Here is a 19,281-nt window from a genome sequence, read left to right as displayed (position 1 = left end):
TGGCCCTGGCGATCACCACCCTGCCTGGTGAAGCTCAAATTCCCATGCCACTTCGTGTTGGCATCCCCATACCCAGCTCCAAGTTCCCAGTCAAGACATAAGGAGTGCAGAAAAAATTAGAAAAATGAAATCAGAGAGCTGGAGCCCATGGGATAGAGTCTTCCAGTGCCTTCTGGTATGTACAGAGGAGAATGACATGTCTTTAGAGCTGAGGGCACCTCAAGATCAATGAGTCCAAGGATGGAAACCAAGTTTCCTCTTGCAGGCCAATTCTCATTTATCGGTAGTAGTTGCTTGGAGCCCTGTGTTAAGAAAGATTCTGAGGCAAAGTCCTGGCTCAGTGGGAAAGAATGCTGCAGTTGATTAGCTGTGTCTGCTATCGGTATGGGAAGGGGTGACAGCAGTGATTCCTCATGTTTCCATCCCTTGAACTAGCCCAATCCCCCTGAGTTTAGAGATGGAAAAACCAAGGCCCATGGAGAGGCACAAAGTATCCAAAGTTGTGTCTCAGCCCATGGCAGAGGCAGGACTCTCAGAGCAACGCTCTTTCCACTGCCCTCCTGAAACACTGTAATTAGGTCCTGGAGCAGCCCTACGGTCTGTGCCTCTTGGCCTGACTTTCTTAGGAGCAAAGAAGGTGATGGAAGCCTTGGGAGTCGGGGTGCATTTGGGAAATCAGAGGACGAAAGATGGTAACCCTTATTTGATCAGCTTGTCTAGGGGAACGGTTAGTGAGGAACTGATGGAATGTGCAATAAAACCCTGAAGAAGCTATTGGGCCTGATTCTGGATGCTTTTTTGCCATCATAGTTCTCTGTCCACTTCAGACGACCTAACAGGTGGGTGCTGCCCTGACTCCTGGCCCCATTTTGATTTTCAGTTAACGATGCTCATCACAGGTGCAGCTCCGTGTCCTTCACAGCCTGGTCAGCTTTCTGAGGTCAGCATCACGCTGGCGTTTCTTCTTACCTAATCTACCGTGAGAGCAAACCTGACGGAGGAACGGGGACAATGGCTCCACTCCTGCTCATTAGTGCCTTGTTAGTGGACTGTGTCTACATCCAGTCCATTTGTCAGCATCCGTGGGAGGACCTCTTTCTGGAGCCCCCTTCAAGCCTCTCTCACTCACCTCTGGCTCATTTTAGAGCAAAGTATTTAGGAGCCTGGTCCTTGGAGCCGGGAGATCTGGGTTGTAGTGCCAGCCCTGCCTCTTAGTCCCTGCACAACCTTGGGTAAATTATATAACCTCTGTGACTCAGTCTTCTCATCTGTAGCATGGGAATACAAGTAAGTCCCCTACATACGAACTTTCAAGTTTTGAACTTCCAAAGATGCAAACATGCGTTCCCATGTCCAGTCACGTAAGTTAGTTCAAGTGTCTGGCGTATGCTCTCACATGCGTGCATCCTCTACAAGTGGTTGTGCTTTTGTGTACTTTACTGTACTGTATAGAGTACAGTAGTACAGTATCTTTATTTCAAGCTAGATCTGCAAGAGGATGACTTCATTGAGCTCCTTGCTGTGCAACGCGAGGAGCTTACTAATGAAGACCTGATGGAATTGGAGGCCCAGAGAAAGGATGAAGAGAGACAAGAGGAAGAAGAAGTAACTGAGGAACTGAAGAGATTCATGATGCAGGAAATGGCAAGGGGATTTTCTTTATTTGAGGAGACACTGTTAGTTTTTGAGGCACAGGACCTGAACGTAGAACGGTACACGAAGGTTACAGCAGCCATTCAGAATGCAATCCAGTGCTACCATGTCATCTATGACGAGAAAAAAGAGCTATTACCCAGACATCACTGGATCGTTTTTTCAAGAGGGTAGATAGAATTGAATCCAGCAAGGAACCGGAAGCTGTGCCATCAACATCAGGCGTGAGTGACATTGCAGCTTGCCCTCTGTCTCCTATTGCTGACGATCTTTCAGCTCTACCATCTCCCATCTCCCCTCCCTCCTCCAGTCAGTAACTCCTCGATGCCAGCCCCTGGATGCCAGCTGTTGTACTGTACTACTGTCCTTTTCAAGATACTGTACTGTAAGATTAAAAATGTTGTCTTTATTTTTTGTGTTTGCTTTTTTATGTATTATTTGTGTGAAAAGTATCACAAACCTATTACAGTATAGTACTATATAGCCGATTGTGTTAGTTGGGTACCTAGGCTAACTTTGTTGGACTTACGAACAAATTGGACTTACGAATGCGCTCCTCGGAATAGAACTCGTTCATATGTAGGGGACTTCTGTAGTCACAGGACCTACCTCACATGTTTTTCGTGAGGATCCACGCTGGGGGACATTTAGGCTGGTACCCGGCACCCTGCAAGCACTAAGAGGCAGAGAAGAAGCTAAATATGTTTCTTCAGGCACTGTGTTCCCAGCAACGTGCTGTATAACTTTCAATCCTCACGGTTGCTGATATCATTAGAGGTAAATATCATTATTTCTGTTTTTCAAATGAGGAAACCGAGGCTTGGAGCATGCATCCAATACGTGTAGCCAGACCATCTACTTTGATTTTTTTAGGTTAATTACTACGATGGAAGCGACCATCTTGATCTACACCCTAATTTGCTCTGGAAACCAGCATTAGCGGAGTGGGTGAGGGAAGTAAGAGCTGAGCTGAGGAGACAGACAACCTCGGAGCTACAGAAGTAGATCCCCGGGCTGTGAAGAATACTTAGTGCGCCGTGTTGGCTTTTAATGAATTTTCACTGAGAGTCAAGGCTTCCTGTGTGACTCTCCCTCGCCCCTCATTCCCTCTAGGCATGCGCTCTGGCTGTCAGCCTCCCCAGGTGGGCCAAGGGGACACAGCAAAGGCTGTTGTCCTCTGGGTGTTTTCCCCATCAGCCCTAGGAAGTCCAGAGACTCCAGAACATGAGGATCTGGTTCTGTGCCTTCGGCAGATTCAATCAAAACACACTGCACAGGGCCAGGGGGATTCTTCAGGGCAAGAAGAAGAGGGGGACCTTCGAACGCCATGGAGAAATTATCCCTGGTGCCCCCAGGTCTGCGGAGGAAGGAAAGAGCCCATGGGTCACTGCATCTCCTGGGTGGAGTGGGGAGCAGTGGGATAGAGAGGGAGGGGGTGGAGCTTTGGGGGACGGGCTTAAGTGTGATCCCTGCTCTTACCATCCGAGTGGTGTTGAACAAGTTGCCTTATCTCTCCGAAATCTCACATCTCTAAAATGGGTTTAGTAGTCCCTGCCTCTTAGAGTTGTTGTGGAGGTTCAGTCATTGTTAATGTATTTAAAATGTTTGAAACCTTCAGCAACAAAAAGATCTAGAAACAAAAATGGACTATTTTTAGAGAAAAGTGCAGCCACTTTAGAAAACAGTCTGGCAGGATTCTTAAAATGTTAAACATGAAGTTACCATATGATCCAGCATTCTACTCCTAGGTGCGTACTCAAGAGAGATGAAAATATGTCAACATAAAACTTGTGTGGGAATGTTCACAGCAGCATAATTCATAGTAGCCAAAAAGTGGAGACAAGCCAAATGTCCATCAGCTGCTAAATGAATAAATGAAATGTGATCTAGCCATACAGGGGAATGTTATTCAGCCATAAAAAGGAAAGAAATACTAATCCATGCTACAGCGTGAATGAACATGGAAAACATTATGCTGAGTGAAAAATGTTAGTCACAAAAGACCACATATTGTATGATTACATTTACGTGAACTCTCTGGAATAGGCAAATCCATAGAGACAAAGCAGATTACTGGTTGCCCAGGGCTGCGGGGATTGGGAGATTGGGTGCAGGTAATAGCTGAGGGGTATGAAGTTTCTTTGGCGGGCAGTGAACATGTTCTAAAATTGATTGTGGTGATGGTTGGTTGCACATCTCTGAAAAGCCATTGAATGGTACACTTTAACTGAGTGTATTGTATGATATAGACTATATTCAATAAAGCTGTTTTCAAAAAAACATGGTCTTACCAGATTAAATAAGCAGCATTTTCAAATATGACATTCCGGTCAAGACCTTGGTTACATAATTAATTTTTCCAATTATATTCTAGTAAAAAGGAGGCCAGTTTCCTAGTGAACCCATGCAGACAACCATAGAGCCATTCGGAATAGGGAGAAGAGTGAGAGTTTCTGAATTCAGCTATTAAAAACCAAGGCATTTAAGTCTTTAATCCATTTGGAGTTTATTTTTGTATATGGTGTTAGGTAGTGTTCTAATGGTACTGATGAACCTAGTTGCAGGGCAGGAATAAAGAGGTAGACACAGAGAATGGACTTGAGGACTTGGGGTGGGAGGGGGAAGCTGGGGCGAAGTGAGAGTAGCATCGATATATATACACTACTGAATGTAAAATAGGTGGCTGGTGGGAAGCAGCCGCATAGCACAGGGAGATAGACTCGGTGCTTTGCGATGACCTAGAGGGGTGGGATAGAGAGGATGGGAAGGAGGCTCAAGAGGGAGGGGATATGGGGACATGTGTATGCATATGGCTGATGGCTTTGTTCTGCAACAGAAACTAACACAGTACTGTGAAGCAATTATACTCCAATAAAGATCTATTTAAAAAAAAACCAAGGCAAATAAAATTCACTTTGTAAGTTTATTCTTCATTAGCTCCCTCATGTTCTGAAATAAACTGACACTTCACTTCAGGACAGGTCTCAGGGGTCTGTGAGGACAGGACTCATTTAAAAATAATACTAAGGTGCTATTAACATGCCATGCATTCATTGGTCTCTTCAAATGTGTCCATAAATAAGCATTTAAATAATTCTCAGTTTCAGACTCACAGACACAGAGAACAGACTCGTGGTTTCCAAGGGGGTAGGAAGGGTTGGGGAGGCATGGATTGGGAGTCTGGGGTGAGTAGATGCAAACTAGTATATAGAGGATGGATAAACAACAAGGTCCTACTGTATGGCACAGGGAACTATATTCAATATCCTGTGATAAACCGTAACGGAAAAGAATATGAAAGAGAATGTACATATACGTATAACTTAATCATTTTGCTGTACAGTAGAAATTAACACAACATTGTACATCAACTGTACTTCAATAAAATAAAATTTTAAAAATTCTCAGTTTCAATTTCCAATTCAGAAAACATTGATAGTTAAAACTCTAAAGTCAAAAGCGCTTTGGGGTCCTCTGTCACTTTTTTGAGGCTAAAGATACTCGGAGACAAAAAAAATTTGAGACGTTGCTTTAGGGCAAAACTACTCTTTTCTTTGAAAAATAGGAGCATGTACTCAGTTGTATTTCCCTTCACTGTTGCTTCTGGTATAGTCTTAACTGATTGTCGCAATTATAATTTTTAACCAAAGTAAGTAACTTCTCTTTCATCCAGCAAACAATGGGTTGGCTAATTGAGAACCAAGTCACACACCAGCATTTTAGCAACTAGCAGAGCTTGCGAATTGACAAAACAAATTTCTACAGCCACGTACCTCCCTTAAGGAACCTCTAAAAGTAGCAAAAATGTACACGTTCATTAATATGGCCCAATGAATGTAAAAATAAGAAGCAGAGGTCTATAGATGCAAAGCTGCTTAGTAATCAACGTTTCAGCATTCATCTTGCTTAGAAATGATCTAGGCATCCAATGATTATCCTTTAGTTAATGCAATTTAATGTCAGTCCAAGGGTTTAAATTACTTAAAAGCTTGGAAATTATCTTCAAGCTGACACACTATAAAACATAATTACTGTTGAAATATAGAGATTGTCAGAATAATGATTCAATTTAGTTGAACACAAATTTACATTTTTCAGAGCCTTAAACATTAACTAGGAATAATGTTAGCTTCGATAAGTAAAAGGGAGTAAGTCTAAGAAAAAACACCTTTTCGAATAAAAGTCCCCTATTATACATAGCATTAATCAATTAGAGAAGACATAGTGATTTTTAGTAAATCAAAATTATTAAACTCGTCTCATTTGCCAAAGATTTGCCTTAATTATATGGATTCCTAAAATGCTTCTATGTTAGCTTCGGCTAACATATTTAAAGTTTTAGAAGTTTAAGGTCCTTATTTTCTGATAATTATAGGAAATAATTTCTATAAGAGTTTATCACTATAAACCAATCAGATTCTTGCACCTTTAATTTCAGAGACTTTGTAATTTAACTTATTAACAGCCTCTGAAGATAGGAAAACATCAAATACACAATGAAAGGTAAAGTTCTTCCTGAGCTACAGATACACGAACATAGGTATCAATAGAGGACTTACAGCTTTAACGCTACCATCTTAGCCACTGTTCGCAAAAACTCACAGGTCCAAAGAGCAAATTGCTGTTCTCTTTCCTGGTAGGCACGCAATTCTTATTTGATTTGAGTTCAAAATATACAAATGGCCAAAAAAAGACTGTGTATAGGTGAGCTCTTACTTCTAACAGCCAGCAATCGTCTTTCTAGGCATGGTGCTGCCCTCTAGCTTTGGGGTTCATTTCGCTTGTATTTGCAGAGTCAGAATGGCCGGGGACACACGCTCCCCTGGGACATCCCCTGGGGCATCCCATGCTCCCCTGGGCATCTCCTCCCCAGTGAGTGATGGATGTGAGTGTGCAAATACTCTGACCCCCTGATCCCTGAACAGGGACCCTGAACAGTTGACCGTACACTCTCCCCAGAAGTCCGAGCGGGACAGGTCAAGGTCACCCTTGATGGGACTTGGCTTACATCATGTCCTTACTTAGACTCCTTCATTCCTGATCCAAGGTTTCCACACGCTTACCTCATTTTCCAGGACTCACTTCCCAATAAATCCCTTCCACACAAATCCTCATCTCTAAGCTGCTTCTGGAGAACCCAACCTAAGGGTTTGCTTAATATCCCCTTCATGTTTAGTAACTGAACCCTGGGTATATTCAAGGGTCATTTTCAAGGGTTAATAATATGGACAGGAAAAGGCTACATTTCTAAATTGTCTTTGTGTGTAGGGGTGGCACCACGTTTATAAGCTCTGGATGATGAGATGTAAGTGAGAATTCCAGGATGTGAGATTAAAAGGAGAGCCTGCTTTTTTGTTCTTTCTCCTTCCTCCTTCTGTCAGCCTGGAACAGAGACATGAAGGCTGGCACTCCAGCAACCATTTAGGATATGGACCTCGAAGATGGAAACCAAGCATTGAGGATGGCAGAGCTGGGGCCTGGAGATACCAAAGTGCCACCATATCAGTCCCCAGCTGTCTTCCTCTGGATGTTTCCCACCTACCTCGTTTCAGCCTCAGTTTTAGTTATACGCAGCAGATCTTTAGCCTAACTGATGCAAGCTTCAAATTCAGGTCTCTCTGATGCAAAAGTTAGCATCTCCAACCCATCAGCAACACTGAAGTCAGGAACATTTTTGCATATATTTTTCTAATTTAGTCTGCCTCGGAACTTTAGAAACCAAAAGCCAAAATGCTGAACGGTGACTAAAAAGAATAACCGTGTTGCTGGGGGTATTTTCAGCTCCTGTGTTCAGATGTTCCATTATGCACTGAGGTCCTGTGTGGACAACCTCACCAAATTGCCTGCTATTTCTAATGTTTCTCAAGCTGTCGCTGGGTACCACCTCCTAACTCAGCAGCCATTGTTAAGGATTCCGGAGTGGAAAAATGCTTCAGTACGCTGACCTTGATGGAGCCATGGACGCTGAACCCTTCTGAGTGGGAACTTTCAGCCTGGTGAATCCGTATCAGTGAACTTGGATAAGTTTGCCTTTGCAGAAAATAGAAGCATACTATTTCAAAACATTGCTTCATACTTTCTAGCTGATCAATAGATAAAGAATTTTTCAAAATACTTCTTTTGGTTAGCAGAAAGGTAAGGAATACCTAAGGGCATTTGCTTGCTTGTTCAGTTACTTCATCGGGGATTAAATGATCTGTGTTCTCCTAAAACCCTAGTAAAGCAATGTGTCCTGTTGTGAAGGGTTGGGTTTTGAGTCAGGTGGTAAAGGGGAGTGAAAAACTGAATACACAAATCGATGGCAGCCAGAGCATATATAAAAATAGGATTCTGACCCACAATCTGCAGCAACCAGCCCAAGACACCAGCCTGCGCTAAGTCGGACTTGCAGGAAGTCAGAATGCTACATCTTGTAATAATTCAGGAAGCCAAACAATAACCCTGGTAACAATCAACCTCAAATGGCCAGGACTTGATCAATAACTGACACCTTCCCTAATTTCTGTCCCTGCTTCCAAGTTGGAACTAACCAGAGACAGTTCAGTATGTCCTCTAACCAATCGCGTACGATGCTCAGCTTCTAATTAGTCCGCCTCCAGCCTCCCCAGGGCTACAGCCTCCAATCAGGGTACACCTGGAGCCTTCCCTGTTTCCCCTAGAAAGCTTTCTGCTCCTCTGCCTGCCTTTGAATCTCTGCCAAAATGCAAAAGATAGTGGCTGCCTCCCTCCTATAACCACCTCGGAATAAATAGCCCCTGCTTGTTCTCACGTGGGGGGTCTTCACTGATTCCTCGGGAGAGAGCCTGGGCATTAGAAGGAGAGAGAGAAGGTTTGATTTCAGACTCTGTCACTCGCTGCCTTGTTGACTCCAAGCAAGTCACTTGATCCTGCACCGACTCAGGGTCCGCACCTCCGTAATGAGCCAGCAACGATGATCACGCAGGGTCCCTTCAGTGATCCGAAAGGAGGTGGTGAAACAAACATCCTGCCTGCGGCTGACTTGGGTGGAACAGGCTCGCAGAAAATAAGGGGCATTTCTGCTTTATGAAAATCACTTCCTAGGAATCAATTCTATTAACTTTGGGTTTTTGTTTTTTTTTTTCTTCTTTTTAAGGGAATACTCGATACAAAATTTTTTCATTTACACGACATTTTGCAGTTTACCAAGGACTTGCACAGCCATTATTTTATTTGTACCTCCCAGCAATACCCTGGGGGAAGTTCTTATCAGCTCCATTATGCAAATGAGGGAGTGAGGTCAGAGCACTTTAGGGTTAACCGGGGTGGTTGACCCGCTAGTCAGGGCTGTTCAGGGGAAGCTGTGCAAGGCTCTTACCCATCCTACGCCCTTGTAGTACGAAAAGGCAAACTAAAAATGTTTGCTTGGCTCGTGGGATTGTTTGTTTAGGATTTACAGCCTTTGAACAACGGTATGCGGACTCCAGCTCAGATCAGAGCTTCCCTCCGCCATGCTGTCAACTACTGGGCTTCCTCCGCAAGCAGACCCTTGGTTCGGTTCTTAGGGCCGCTTTCTAGTTTATTCTCTGTGCCTGTTGTGCTGACACTCAGCACATTGTTGCTATCAATGCAACAGGGGTCATTTGGGATCAAGATGGGATGTGGGTGCTTTTGAGGGTTGTAAGGCCAGAGGTGCAGAAATACCCAGGTCCTTCCCTGTCAGTCACCTCCCCCCCTCCCTAGAGGCTCCAAGAGGCTCCACGCAAGGGAGAGTGAAGGTGGAGCAGGAGTCAAGGCCAGTCTATAAAGAACTGAGCCCATGAAGCTTTCTCTGGTCAAAAAACAATCCCTGGGCTTCCCTGGTGGCGCAGTGGTTGAGAGTCTGCCTGCCAATGCAGGGGACACGGGTTCGAGCCCTGGTCTGGGAAGATCCCACATGCCACAGAGCAACTGGGCCCGTGAGCCACAACTACTGAGCCTGCGGGTCTGGAGCCTGTGCTCCGCAACAAGAGAGGCCACGATAGTGAGGCCCCCACACCGCGATGAAGAGTGGCCCCCGCTTGCCGCAACTGGAGAAAGCCCTCGCACAGAAACGAAGACCCAACACAGCCATAAATAAATAAATAAATAAATAAATAAATAAAGTCTTTCAAAAAAAAAAACCAATCCCTGACCCACCCCCAATGGTGATGTTGGACCCAGGAATTTCTCAAGGACTCATCCCCCTGTACAATGAAAAGGGAATCCAAGTGAGGGCCTGCCCGTCTCCAGGTGCTGGGCCTGCTTAGGTCTGAGTAAGGGCTCAAGAGGGAGAGAGAACAAGGGTTCCTGCCTCAAAGACGGTTCCCTACCCGGTGGGAAAACACAGATCAATGATTGTTGTGAGTTCTGGCCAGTCAAGTGCCAGCCCAGGGCGATCTGGAAAGGGGAGGTTTGGGGTAGGCCTTGAGTTGGGTGAGATCAAAGTACCCACCGTACCTCCTGGGATTTTACGATATAAAGGCATCCTATACAGAAATGAAACACAACCATTCCAGTGACCATGTGGAATGATCATACCTTCTCCCATGAAGGAAATCTTGTTTCCTGCCCTAAGCAGTGTATTGTGGATTCCCTTGAAATGAAGGTTTGTCATAAGAGAAGCTTTGTTGTCGGAAGCCTTTACTGAGTGTCTGCTGTGGTCCCATCCTGATAGACACTGGGACTGCAGCCTCACGGTCACAATACCGGCAGAAAGAGAGGCAAGCCAAAAAAAAAAAAATGTACTTTGATGGCAGTTTTATTTTACTTTTTTAAAATTAATTTTTATTGGAGTAGAGTTGCTTTACAATGTTGTGTTAGTTTCAGGTGTACAGCAAAGTGAAACAGCTATACATATACATATGTCCTCTCTTTTTTGGATTTCCTTCCTATTTAGGTCACCACAGTGCATTAAGTAGAGTTCCCTGTGCTATACAGTATGTTCTCATTAGTTGTCTATTTTTTTTTTAAGTTTTTTTTTAAAAAATAAATTTATTTATTTATTTTTGGCTGCATTGGGTCTTCGTTGCTGCACGCGGGCCCCCTCTAGTTGTGGCGAGCGGGGGCCACTCTTCGTTGCGGTGCGCAGGCTTCTCATTGCGGTGGCCTCTCTTTGTTGCAGAGCGCAGGCCCCAGAGTGCGCAGGCTTCAGTAGTTGTGGCACGCAGGCTCAGTGGTTATGGCTCGCAGGCTCCAGAGCGCAGGCTCAGTAGTTGTGGCGCATGGGCCCAGTCGCTCCACGGCATGTGGGATCCTCCCGGACCAGGGCTCGAACCCATGTCCCCTGCATTGGCAGGCAGACTCCCAACCACTGCACCACCATGGAAGTCCCTGTCTATTTTATAAAACATAGTATCAGTAGTGTATATGTGGCAATCCCAATCTCCCAATTCCTACCCCCCCTTTCCCCCTTGGTATCCATACATTTGTTCTCTTTGTCTGTGTCTCTATTTTTGCTTTGCAAATAAGATCATCTATACCATTTTTCTAGATTCCACATATATGCATTAATATACTATATTTGTTTTTCTCTTTCTGACTTGCTTCACTCTGTATGACACTCTCTAGGTCCATCCACATCTCTACAAATGACCCAGTTTCGTTCCTTTTTATGGCTGAGTAATATTCCATTGTATATATGTACCACATCTTCTTTATTCATTCATCTGTCAGTGGACACTTCGGTTGCTTCCATGTCCTGGCTATTGTAAATAGAGCTGCAATGAACACTGTAGTACATGACTCTTTTTGAATTATGGTTTTCTCAGGATATATGCCCAGTAGTGGGATTGCTGGGTCGTATGATAGTTCTATTTTTAGTTTTTTGAGGAACCTCCGTACTGTTCTCCATAGTGGCTGTATCAATTTACATTCCCACCAACAGTGCAAGAGGGTTCCCTTTTCTCCACACCCTCTCCAGCATTTATTGTTTGTAGATTTTTTGAAGATGCCCATTCTAACTGGGGTGAGGTAATACCTCATTGTAGTTTTGATTTGCATTTCTCTAATAATTAGTGATGTGGAGCATCTTTTCATGTGCCTCCAGGCCATCTGTATGTCTTCTTTGGAGAAATGTCTCTTTAGGTCTTCCGCCCATTTTTTTTTTTTCTTTTTTCTTTCTTTATTTATTTATTTATGGCTGTGTTGGGTCTTCGTTTCTGTGCGAGGGCTTTCTCCAGTTGCGGCAAGTGGGGGCAACTCTTCATCGCGGTGCGCGGGCCTCTCACCGTCGCAGCCTCTCTTGTTGTGGAGCACAGGCTCCAGACGCGCAGGCTCAGTAGTTGTGGCTCACGGGCCTAGTTGCTCCGCGGCATGTGGGATCTTCCCAGACCAGGGCTCGAACCTGTGTCCCCTGCATTGGCAGGCAGACTCTCAACCACTGCGCCACCAGGGAAGCCCGGGTTGTTTGTTTTTTTGATATTGAGCTGCATGAGCTGCTTGTAAATTTTGAAGATTAATCCTTCGTCAGTTGCTTCATTTGCAAATCTTTTCTCCCATTCTGAGGGTTGTCTTTTCATCTTATTTATGGTTGATAGCAGTTTTAGAGGCAGGTCAGTTCTCTCTCCGAGGAGAGGGAACAGTTTGTACAACGGCACAGACAGACAGACGCAAGGTGTTTTGCGTTTGAGGAGCTAGAAAAGGATCCCCCGCTAGAGAGGGAAAGCAATCAAGTGAGGAGAGACAGATGATGGCAAAGAGGAAGGCAGAGCAGGATCGTGCCGGGCCTCACGTGCCGGATTCGGTTTCGAGCAGAACCCTGTGGGTGCTCCAGGCCCACGGAGAGCTCAGCAGAGGCCACAGATACAATTCCAAGAAACATAAGAGAGCGGGAGCATGGCTTCTTGCTGAGAAGAAATGGAAACATTTCAGAGAGTGGTTCCTTTTGTCTAAAAATGTTCATGTTAAAATCTTTTTTTTTAATAAATAGAGTGGAAACATTCTTTAGTTCTTAGGAAAGGAAGATAAATAGGCCTTTTTTTAAAAAAAAAATCAAGAAACTGCAGGACAAACTTTAGGATTTAATTGTAAACCTGATTCTGGCGAATCTGGTGCCTTTGAAAGCATTTCTCAAGCATCAGCTTGCCTAGCGCTGTCCCCCAAGACAGCAGTGAAATGGGAAGATTGGTGTAATTATTCCATTTTACTGAGGGGCAAATGAGGCCTGGGAATTGTCAGTAACTTGCCTAAGCTCTTTTCAGTGTATCGAGAGGCAGAAATTTTGAGGGAATAGCATTTAGTAAAAGGATAGATAATTAAAAGGTTTGCAAGACGGGAATTTGGAGCAGAAAAGGGTCCACAATGGGATATTTTGTCTAACTATATGCCTTGGTTTGGGGCTCCCTGAAAGTAATGTCTGAGTCAAGAACTTGGGTGCAGGGAGTTTATTAGGGGGGTGATCCCAGGAAACAGGAGTGAGGAAGCCAGGTAAGTGATGCAGGAAGGAGAGGCCAAGATAAGGTTGCTGCTGTTGTCAATGGCGGTTCACGCCCCCAGCATCTTTGAGAAGCAGGTGGATGTCTCCCGCTGTTATCCACGTGACGGACAGGGAGCTGAAGCTGGTGTGAGGGCTGGTGGGCCCCTGGGTGTCAGAGAAGGGCCCGAGTGTGAGATGCAAGCAACACAGAGCCTTGAGGCGGACACTGCCCACAGGAAGTCAGTGTGAAGCTCACATGACAGGTGGACCCAGGGGCACTGGTGCTGGTCGCCAAACGCACCTGCAACCCGGAGAAAGGCAACCCCGGGAAACTGACTCGTGCATGTGAGGGCTGAGTGGAGATGCTCTGAACTCACCACCTTGATGCCCTGCACTAGTGAAGACCCCAGCGATCTCTGCCCCCTCACCTCCCTGATACGCTGTTGGTTACAAGGAATCCTGGACCACTGGTAACTGGAGGACAGCAAGTGAACTGAAGTTGGGCTGAACGTTTCTATTCATTGACTCATTTGCTTAACAGATTGACTGAAGCCTACTGTTCCCTAAGCACTGTGCTGAGGCCAGGGGTACAGCAGGGGAGGAAATGTTACCAAATCAGGTCCAGCTGCTTGCCGCTCGAAAATCAAAGAGAGAGAGACAGAGAGAGAGAGACAGAGAGAGAGATGTTGGTAGAAAGTTGCGTTTATTATTTTTTTTAAATTTTATTTTGTTTGCATTGCCTTTCCATCTTTTTTTAATAAATTTATTTATTTTATATAGTTATTTATGGCTCACTGGGTCTTCAGTACTGTACGTGGGCTTTCTCTAGCTGTGGCGAGCGGGGGCTACTCTTCGTTGCAGTGAGCGGGCTTCTCATTGCGGTGGCTTCTCTTGTGCGAAGCACGGGCTCTAGGCACGTGGGCTTCAGTAGTTGTGGCACGTGGGCTCAGTAGTTGTGGCTTGCAAGCTCTAGAGTGCAGGCTCAGTAGTTGTTGCACACGGGCTTAGTTGCTCCGCGGCATGTGGGATCTTCTTGGACCAGGGCTCCAACCCATGTCCCTTGCATTGGCAGGCGGATTCTTAACCACTGCGCTACCAGGGAAGCCTGGAAAGTTGCTTTTAATTAGAATGCTGGCAATCTGGGGGAGATGGTGGACTTGGTGTCCCCCAAAAACCACCTCTGAAGATCTTGCTCAGCCATGACAGTTTTCAAAAGGAAAAAGGGAAGTAATCTCAGTTAATCATTGAGATGGGGGGTCAGAGTCGTGGCCAGGCCCCCACTGCATGCAGGCTTTTCTACTTGTCGTGATCTTTCTTTAGATGCTGTCTTGTTCACACAGTTTGTTCACGAGATGACTGAAGGGGAAGCTGGGGAAAAGACCTTGTCATCTGTTAATTACTTAGTCTTCATTTCTACTTCTTTGATCTATGGAAAGAACCAACAGATTAGGCAAGGTGTACTGTGTTATCAAAAGACGTGAGTGGTGTGCTAGGGCCGGAGATGAGTATAGCATGGGGCTGCCTGGTTTAAAGTTGGTGACAGGAGAAAGGGGAGGCCCCTGTAGAGAGCTCTTTCCTGCCGAGAGCTGCTTTCTGTCCTTATGGAAATGGCGCTTTCCGGGTGTTCTTAGTGGTGCCCTAGTGGGTTTGCTGTGGCCTATAGATCATCCATGAGCTCACAGGTGCAGGAAATCAGGTGAGGTAATTCCTTGTCAAATGTACTGATGTGCTCAGCTAATTTGCAGGTTAAAGTCACCCAGGAAGGACATGTGGAAAAAGGTCTACAGGATGTAAACATCTTGGTCCAAGTAAGTGGATTTCTGGAGGGAGAGAGGAGGCCAGTAAATCTCAAGCCTTCCTGAAGGGATAAGGGGGTGGTAAGAGTAGGAGATGGGTGTCCTCTAACTGCAGAAGAATAAGACGTTCTGGGAAAAACATACACCCCACCCCTATGAGGTCCAGCTAAGCTGGTGGTGTCAGGGCGGGGGAAATTTCCCTCTGCTGTACTAGGTCCTCCTGGTGGGTCTAAGAATTAAATTGCCATGAGACGGATTAACAGGAGAAAATCACACCAAAGTTTAATAACACATGTACGTGGGAGAGGCCCAGGAAAACTAGGTCACCGAAACAGCTGAAACCCTCACCTTGGATATCATCTTCAGCTAAAAACAAAAGAGGATGTTGGGAGTAGTCGTTTGTGACTTCAGAAAGGAGGAAGGCAATACACCTGGAGACAGAAAAGCAAATATTTGGTGAATAAATGTTTGCCGGCCCTGCAGAGACAATGGACATAGAGTGGACGCTGATCTCTAGGCCGTGTTCTCCCACCACACCCAGCCTGTATTCTTTGCAGACATCTCTGGTGATTGCTCTATTCTGGAAACAGGACCTCTGGTGCTTCCAAGCCAATCCTTCCTTTCCACTCGTTAGATAGGACTAAAGTCAAGGCCATGACTCATCAAGGCTACCATGGATTTTCCCCATCTATCCCACCCATTTTCAGGCCATGTCTCTTTGAACTGAGCTGATTAAATCCATTAGCTTTAGCCAAAAAACAAAAACAAAAAACCCAGGTGCTGTTACATTTTAAAAGCTTGTCTTCAGGCAGGAGTCTCTTGCACTCTTAAGAGTCTTCACGAAAAAACCCCTCTACTTCCCCTTTGTGCTAGTGGGAAGAAAACATAAATCATCATTTTCTCAGGAGCGGAGCCTATGCTACCATTTATTAATTGGTTATACTTTTGGGGGCTAAGCATGGCATTTTTCTGTACATTGGAAATGGATTCAAAGATGTGACAATTGTCCCAACTGACGCCTGTCAGACGTACAGAGGATTTGTCCAGAGTGGTTTAACCAACCAAAGGCTATAATTAGCTAAGTCTTAGTCCTTGCCTGTTTACGTATCTTTACAATATACGTAAACAGGCAAGTATCCCATGCGTCATGTAACATTTATATCCTCATATCCTTATGAAAAAGAAATGTACCTTCTGTGGGAAGAAAAATGTGGTCGACAGTAGCTGTGTCCCGCAAAGAAACTGTGTGTTCTCCTGGGGATGCGTCAATCTACGGAAAAATTAACGCTATCAGCTTACACATTTAAGTTACTGACTGTCAATCATCCCACTCAGCATGAATGCCAGAGGCTGATTTACATTCTTGTTCCTGACGTGAGTTCTGGATGTAACATTTATCAGGCAATAGAAAATAACTGTAGGCGAGAGAAATGGTAGTTTCTTCTAGGGGTGTCCTTTAGTTGTCACCACTTGCCAATTTCCAGCCTCCACACGACGAGGAGTTGCCCTCCTGAACCCCAAAGCTCCTGGAGAACTAGGTATTAGTGCAAGGCCAGGTCAGAGAGTCATTTCTACAAATCCCCACGCACTCCCTGAAAGGCGAATCCCTTGCCCATCTTAGCAGGGTTCCTGGGGCCAGGGAGCAGTTTGTGAGAGGAGGCACCATCTTTCTCTTCTTCAAGCTGAGACTGAGGCACAGGGGCATAAAAAGGGTGTGCCAGCCCAGGAATGGCATCCTTCATGCCCAGCCCCTGGGGACAACCTGCATCACTTAGCCACCTGCGGAAATGCAGCCCTCCCATTTTCTGATTATAGGCTGTTTCACAGGGTCATGGGGCTTCCTTTCCTTAAGATTTTTTAAAGAAAGACTTGAATTAGGACTTCCCAATCTCCATCTTCGATTTGAAGTCCTTCTTTAGGAAGAGTGGTCTCTGAGCCAGCCCCAGACCCCCTTCCGCGTGGTCTGGGGTTAATCGGGCCCACGCAGGCCTACCTTCTCAAGCCCAAGAGTGTGGCTACACCAGCCTGTGCGGGGGGTAGGGTGGGGTGGAGGAGACAGGCCTAGAGGGAGGCTGGGGGGACCCTCAAGGGAGAAGGAGGTTCGGGCGGAGGCAGGGCCTTGCTGTAACATCTGCCACCCTTCTCCTACCAGCAGAAAGGCAGTGGTCACTCCTCACAGGACCCGTGTGCCCTAACTGGCTGGCTGGCTTCCCAGGCCCGGCGGTGACTTGTGAGAGGAGGTGCCGTCTTGCTTTCATTCAAGCTGAGATGCAGGACAGGGGTAGCGGCTGTGTGTGCCAGGCCAGGAACAGGGCATCTGTAGCGTGTACTCCCAGCCCGGAATTACCGGGCACCACACCAAGAGGTGGCCCAGAGTTACTAGCTCTGCTAGATTTTCAAGAAAAGCCAGAAATTGGGATTTTTATGGGAGTTACATGTTGGTCACTAATTCAAATAAAAATAATGGCTGGGGTTTGTGGGCACGAGTTTGTAACTTCTGATTTGACCTAGCTCTGCTAAAGTTTCCTTTCCTTTCCTTTACTCTTTCCCACCCCACCTCCAAACAACCAGTGCATAGAACCTCTAAGATCCTATCGATAACTCTGGAAAACAAGGAGTATCTTTATTTGAACTTTTAGAGTCTGATTCAATCTCTTCAAAGCATTTAACTCAATTACAGCTTAAGCCATTCCCCAAAACTGGCTGTCAGTGGGAAACATGAGCTCTAAGAAGAGGTGAGGTTACCAAGATCACATTTTGGGTGATTTTTTATTAACCTTTTGGGGGAACAAGTAATATCATCTCTAAGCAATTCAAATAAAGGAACTTCTGTCTTCTAAACTTGTTTGTAACTGCCACTGTCTACCAGTCCTCCAAAGAAAAAGCTGTATTCTATATTTCTTGGGATTTTTTTCCTTTCATGTCCTAGAAAAGCTCAATAAGATGCTACATGTTGCTTCTGCCTAATTCTCCTCTCCTGGCAGGGATACAGGAAGGAAAAGTGGTCCCCTGGGGCCAGGAAAGGGAGTAGGAGAGAGGGCCCTCACAGAGTTGTGGTTCCTGGCACCAAAAATGACTCTGAGGGAAAGGGACAGAGATGGGGATGGCTGCTCAAAATGGCCTGGCAAAGTAGAAGGACTTGGGATATTGGGGGTTGAAGTGAGGTGCAAGCGGGGGAGGGGAAGTAGCATTGGTTATGGGGTGGAGAAGAGGAGAGAACTAACAGCTGGGAGTGGTCTGAGTGTAAGTGGAGGTCCTGTGTAGGAAAGGGGTTTGATTTGTTCCTTGACTTTGCTTCTCAAGGGTAGCTCCATTTGAAGGGGGGTACATAGGGTCATCCTCATGATAGAAATCAGGGCTCTTTCAATTGCAAGTGATAGAAAAACAACTGAAATGGGCTTAAGATATGAAGGAATTCATTGACTAATGCAACTGAAACTTCAAGGAGTAAGTGGACATCAGGCATAGTTGGATCTGGGTGCAGATGACGTCATGGGAAATCTTTCTTCATACCTTGTCTCTGATTTTCTCTGAAGTTGCTTCATGGTGGGAGGGTTCTCAACATATTTTGTCAGGGATAAGCCTTAGCAGTACCAGACCATCCTACCAGCTCGACACCAGGAGAGGAGAGCTCCTTCCCCTAATAATTCCAAGAAATCTTTTTGGATTGACAGTGGTTCTTCAAATTTGGGTTGTGCCTAGGAAAAATATGCTGTTTTCCTTTACCCTCACACTGAATACTTCTGACTCCAGATGTGGGGTTTTTTCCCATGCCAGCCAATTCTCTGACACCAGCTTGGTGTCCTACAATTCAGTTCAGTTCTGACACTATCTACCTGCAGTTAAGGCTCAGTCCACAAAACTGCCCACACTTCAGAGGCCAGTCACAAGTCCCAGGTTGTCCTCCGCACTTCTGATCGACTGGCTATAAATTGGGGTTCTCACAGCCTCCTCCTTCTATTTGATAATTTGCTAGAATAGCTCACAGAACTCAGGGAAAGATTTAGTTATGTTCACCAGTTTATTACATCACAAAATACATGATAAAGGATACAGATAAACAACCAGATAAAGAGATACATAAGGAGAGGTCTGGAAGGGTCCTGTCCCTGAGGAGTTGGGGTGCTCCACCCTTCTAGCACGTGGATGTGCTCACTGACCCGGAAGCTCTCTGAACCCCATGCTTTAGGGATTTTTATGGAGACTTCATCACGTAGGCATGATCAATTACTAACTCCACTTCCAGCCCCTCTCCCCTCTGTGGAGAATTGGGGGGGGGGGGCGCTGAAAGTCCCAAGCTTCTAATCATGGCTTCATCTTTCCAGTGAGCAGTCCCCATGCGGAAGCCCACCCAGAGTCACCTCATAAAAACGAAAGGTGCTCCTTTCACCCAGGAAATTCCAAGGGATTTGGGAACTCTATGTCAGGAACCAGCGTCAT

The 19,281-nt window shown here is 45.5% G+C and overlaps 1 pseudogene across 1 annotated transcript in view; it reads left to right on the top strand.

The window, feature by feature from the left end:
* Positions 1-13,897: 13,897 nt before the first annotated feature.
* Positions 13,898-19,281, top strand: part of LOC309636226 (polypeptide N-acetylgalactosaminyltransferase 11 pseudogene) — a 28,428-nt pseudogene continuing 23,044 nt past the window's right edge. The window contains exon 1 of the transcript in view: positions 13,898-19,281. This exon is cut by the window's right edge and continues 23,044 nt beyond it. The product of the transcript in view is annotated as a polypeptide N-acetylgalactosaminyltransferase 11 pseudogene (transcript).

This window comes from Balaenoptera borealis, assembly GCF_965194805.1.
Source record: "Balaenoptera borealis genome assembly, chromosome: 10".
NCBI classification, from domain to species: domain Eukaryota; kingdom Metazoa; phylum Chordata; class Mammalia; order Artiodactyla; family Balaenopteridae; genus Balaenoptera; species Balaenoptera borealis.
Note: the sequence above shows the minus strand (reverse complement) of the source record. Positions and strands in the feature narration are given on the sequence as shown.